The sequence below is a fragment of the Solanum dulcamara genome, chromosome 4, assembly GCF_947179165.1.
Source record: "Solanum dulcamara chromosome 4, daSolDulc1.2, whole genome shotgun sequence".
NCBI lineage: Eukaryota > Viridiplantae > Streptophyta > Magnoliopsida > Solanales > Solanaceae > Solanum > Solanum dulcamara.
In genome coordinates this window covers 15,850,080-15,856,126 of record NC_077240.1, presented here as the reverse complement: position 1 = coordinate 15,856,126, position 6,047 = coordinate 15,850,080, and positions in this window count along the sequence as shown.

Here is a 6,047-nt window from a genome sequence, read left to right as displayed (position 1 = left end):
TTTGATTTGGGCTTGAAGGTGACGTTTCTTAAGGATGTGTTTGGTACAAACGAAAATATTAACTTTTTCATGTTTGGTTGGTCAAAATTTTTGGAGTACATTTTATCTAGAACATTTTCTAAGTTTCTTAAAAAAGAGGAATACAACTTCCCTAAAGGAAAACAATTTTCACAAGTGTCATTCCACATTAACTACATCATCTCTAACCTTCAACACAACTCATGTTCACTCCCATTTGCTCCACACTCCATCTTCCATAATATTTATATTAGATTATATACACCGCAATTTTCTTATTTAGAGTTGATATGAGTCATTTTTGTAACGGCAGAGGTTATATGTGAATCATTTTTATAATGAAGTTATATCAATTCTAAATAACAAAATTGCAATAAAATTGAGGAATATATCATATCGTTTTCCCTAGATCATATCCAAATACTTTTGATATAATATTTTGTATTTAGATATCCAACACAAAAAAGATAATATGAAACAAGCTTCTGTGGTCCAAGAACTTGTTGCTGTCATTTGTCTCAATTCCCAACTACACTGTTGTGCTTTTTGACCATTATTTTAGTACCTTCTACCTAGCACACACTCCTTTTTGGTAAAAGAGGAGCCTGCACTCGCAATATTTGCCCTAAACGAATAAATACATAATTATTATAAAATAAGCTAACTTGATAAAAATAAGGAGAGAATAAGGAAAAAGATCAGAAGAGAGAAAGCAGTATATTTGTGTTTTTGTATGTCTCACCGTTTTAAGGAAAAAGATCAGAAGAGAGAAAGCAGTGTATTTGTGTTTTTGTATGTCTCACCGTTTTCGTTGCCAAAATTGGCATTATATAGATAAGAACAGGTGGGAAAATTGCCAAGAAAAGGTGGGCAATTTGCCCAAGTGGACATCCACTTGCGTAATACACCCCCCTTGGATGTCCACGTTAAAATTTTTTTTTTTACAAGAAATAATATACATAGTAATTTTGAACCCTCATAGATGTTGTGTCTCGTTAAAATATTACTAGGAAAAATCCAATGGGAAAAAACCTAATGAAGGAAAAAGAGTACACATATCTGGCAATACGCCTTGATTGTTGCCTCATTAAAAACCTTACTAGGAAAATCCAGTGAGACAAAACTTTAGTTAAGGAAAAAAGAGTGCAACGCGTATTTTACTCCCCCTGATGAAAACTTCATTTGATATTTTAGAGACGACGCATTCCAATCTTATATCTTAGTTTCTCAAAAGTTGATGTTGGTAATGCCTTTGTGAATAAATCTGCAAGATTATCACTCGTACGAACTTGTTGTACATCAATATCACCATTTTTTTGTAAATCATGTGTGAAGAATAATTTTGGTGAAATATGTTTCGTTCTGTCTCCTTTTATGAAGCCATCTTTCAATTGAGCTATGCACGCGGCATTGTCTTCGAATATAATTGTGGGTACTTTGACATCATTTTCTAGGCTGCATCTTTCTTTAACGAACTGTATCATTGATTTCAACCACACACATTCTCTATTTACTTCATTAATTGTTATTATTTCAGCATGATTTGAAGAACTAACAACAATAGACTGTTTTGTAGATCGTCATGATATAGTAGTTCCTCCGTGTGTAAATAGATAGTCAGTCTGAGATCGATTTTTATGTGAGTCTGATAAATAACCTGCATCTGCATAACCAATAAGATCTGCACAACTTTTGTTAGTATAAAATAAACGCATATCAATGATACCTTTTAGGTATCGCAAGATATGTTTAATACCGTTCCAATGCCTTCGCCTTGGGATGAACTATACCTTGCCAGCAAATTAACAGAAAATGTTATATCAGACCTAATTGTGTTAGCAAGGTACATAAGTGCACCAATAGCACTGAGATATGGTACTTCAGGACCAAGAAGTTGTTCATCCTCTTCTGGAGGTCGAAATAGATCTTTTTCTACTTCAAGTGATCGAACAACCATTGGAGTACTTAATGGATGTGTTTTATCCATGTAAAATCGTTTTAAGATTTTGTCAGTGTAGGCAGATTGGTGGACAAAGACCCCGTCTGCTAAATGTTCAATTTGCAGACCTAGACAAAGTTTTGTCTTTCCAAGATCTTTCATCTCAAATTCTTTCTTTAGATACTCAATCGTCTTTTGGACCTCTTCAAGAGTTCCAATGAGATTTATGTCATCAACATAAACGGCGAGTATAACAAACTCTGATTCCATTTTCTTAATAAAAACATATGGACAAATGACATTATTTATATAACCTTCATTTATCAAGTACTCACTAAAGCGATTATACCACATGCGCCCTGATTGTTTCAGACCATATAATGATCTTTGCAATTTCATTAAGTACATCTCCCGAGGTTTAGTAGATGCTTCAGGCAATTTTAATCCTTCTAGGTTTTTCATGTAAATTTCATTATCAAGTGAACCATAAAATTAAGTTGTAACTACATCCATTAGATGTATTTCAAGATTTTTATGTACAGCTACACTGATGAGATATCAAAATGTTATTCCATCAATAACAGGTAAATATGTTTCTTCATAGTTGACCCTGGGTCTTTGAGAGAATTCTTGTGAAGCAAGGCGTGCCTTGTATCTTAAAATTTTATTTCTCTCATTTCATTTTCGCACAAAAACTCATTTATATCCAACTAGTTTTACACCTTCAGGGGTTTGGACTATAGGTCCAAAAACCTCACGTTTAGAAAGTGAGTCTAATTCTGATTGAATTGTCTTTTGCCATTTTGACCAATCACATCTACATCGATATTTTTTAATGGATTTAGACTCAAGACTTTCATTATCTTGAATGAGGTTAAGTGCAACATTATATGCAAAAATATTATCCACCGTAATTTTTTATCGATCTAAATTTATCTCATCACCGGTAAAACTTATTGAAAGTTCTTCATTTACTTGAGTCTCGGATTCACTGATTTCTTCAGGATCATCAGGTTTACTCAAATCTTTACCTTCTTCGAGAGGTTCTTTTGTAGTATTATTTTTGTTATTCCTCACGCTTCTCTTTCTAGGATTTTTATCCTTTGAACCAAATGGTCTACCACGCTTCAGGCGTGTTTGAGATTCAGAAGTTATGATACTAGTAGATGGTTCTTTTGGGACATCAATCCGGATAGGCACATTCACTGCAGAGATATGTGACTTACTTATCCGTTGCAAATCAGTAAATGCATCTGGCATTAGATTTGCTATTGTCTGTTAGTAGATGATCTTCTGGACCTCTTGCTCACATGTACGGGTGTGTGGATCAAAATGAGATAGTGATGAAACTTTCTACGCAATTTCTTTTTCAGGTTCCTTTTCTCTCCCCCTAATGGCAGAAAAATCATTTCATCAAACCGACAATCTGTAAATCGAGCAGTGAATAAGTCACATGTCAACGATTCAAGGTAGAAAATTATGGAGGGTAAGTCAAACCCAACATAAATGCCCAACCTTCGTTGAGGGCCCATTTTTGTACGTTGTGGTGGTGCTACAGGCACGTTTACCGCATAACTAAAAATTCATAGATGGGCTATATTTGACTCATGACCAAATACTAATTGTGATGGAGAGTATTTATTATAATGTGTCAGTCTGAGACGTACAAGTGTTGCTGCATGTAAAATAGCATGACCCCAAACAGTAATTAACAATTTTATTTTCATTAGTAGATGTTTGGCTATCAATTGTAGGAGCTTAATAAATGACTCTGCAAGACCATTTTGAGTATGAACATGAGCAATAAAATATTTAATTTTTATCCCAATTTATAAGCAATAATCATCAAAAGCTTGGAATGTAAATTCTCCAGCATTATCAAGTCGAATAGTCTTAATTGGATAATCTAGGAATTGCGCCCTTAATCTTATTATTTGTGCTAACAACTTCACAAACGTCAGGTTGCGAGATGATATGAGACACACATGAGACCATCTAGACGATGCATCTATTAGGATCATAAAATATCTAAATAATCCATTAGGTGGATGAATAGGTCCACATATATCTCCATGTATACGCTTTAAAAAGCCAGGAGATTCGAATGCCAACATTCAGGATCGATGGTCTGACAATTAATTTACTTTGATAACAAGCGGCACATGAAAATTCATTATTCGTAAGAATCTTCTGGTTCTTTAATGGATGTCCAATTGAATTTTCAAGGATTCGTCTCATCATTATTGATCCAGGATGACCTATTCGATCATGCCATAGCACAAATGTATTTAAATCAGTAAATTTCTGGTTTACCATCATATGCGCTTCAATTGCACTAATTTTTGCATAATATAGGTCAGACGACAAAGTTGGTAATTTTTAAAAAATATATTTCTGGCCTGAGACACTCTTGGTTATACCAAGATATTCAATATTCATTTCATTTAGTGTCTCGACATAATATCCATTTCTGCGGATATCTTTAAAACTTAACAAGTTTTTTGGAATTTAGAAGAGAATAGTGCATCGTCTATAACAATCTTTGTCCCCTTAGACAGAAATATAATAGCTTTTCTAGAGCCTTCAATCATTTTCAAATTACCAAAAATTGTAGTAATATTTCCTTTTCTTCTAAGCAAGTAGAAAAAATATTTCTCGTCTTTAAAAATGGCATGAGTCGTTCCACTATAAATTACGCAAATATCCTTGCGATTGATCATTGATCCAAACAAAATTTGAGACATATCCATATTTTTCTTCCAAAAACATAAAGTAAATATTATAATAAAAAATGGCTCATTATACAAATTTTATGTATTTACATGGATTAGAAAAATATAAACATATTATTTAGTACAGACAAATAAAAAAAATTATTTAAATATTATCAGACTTATCAATATTCATATTTCCTTCTAGCAAATTGAAGAAATCAGCTACATCCATATGCATAGACTCAATATTTTCTTCAGAGATAAAGTTTGTCTCTGAATTATTTTCTCTGATCTTTTCAAGGAGGTTTGATATAGCTAAATCAGACGTTTTGATGACCGGCAGGTTCGTGATTAGTGCCCCATACCTCCACATCTATGACATATAATTTCTGAATTTTTCTTTGGTATAGCTTCTTGCTTTTCACTCTTCTTTTTATATTGCTGGTCATTTTGTCGGTGCTAGACGAGTATCATAATTATAATTTCTTCTTCGACCACAACCACAACTGGGGCCATGACCTCTTTCTCGTTGGTTATAGTTTGACTGATTCACTTCAGAGAGTGACAAAGAACCAACGGGCCGACTATCATGATTTTTCATTAACAGTTTGTTATGTCGTTCAGCAATAAGAAGGTGAGAGTAATTTAGAATATTTTTTAAACCCTTTTCACAATATTGCTTCTGCAGGAGCATATTCGCAGGTAGAAATACGGAGTATGTTTTTTCAAGTTTGTCTTGCTTAGTGATTTCTTCTCCGTATAAATTTAACTGTACTGACAAAATTATATTTAGTTATATTTTTAAAATTCATTAATCTCAAATTGAGCCAATCATGACGTGCCTGTGGAAGGATGATCAACTTCACGTGGTCACATCTTTCTTTTAGATTCTTCCACAGTGTAAAGGGGTCTTTTAATGTGAGGTACTGTAATTTTAGCCTCTCGTCAAGATGGTGACGGAGAAATATCATGGCTTTGACACGGTGTTGACTAGATGCCTTATTGTCATCTTTGATAATGTCTGTCAGACCTATCGATTCTAGGTGTATTTCGGCATCTATTGCCCATGATAAGTAGTCTTTTCCAGGTATATCAAGAGCAACAAATTCAAGTTTACAGATATTAGACATTTTAAGAAAATAAAATTCTTACCCTTTTGTTTTCTGTTTAAAATAGCTCAAAGTAATGGAGTCTCGTGCTGATAACGTGTTATAAAACAAACAAACATAACAAATTAATAAGAAAAAGAAACAATAAAAGAAAAAGAGTTGAGAAAATATCAATTGTGTATATACATTACACATTGCGTGAAACTATTTATAGTCTGACGATCTAAAAAGGTAAGGAAGAGAATAATATTATTCTTTTAAGTGAGT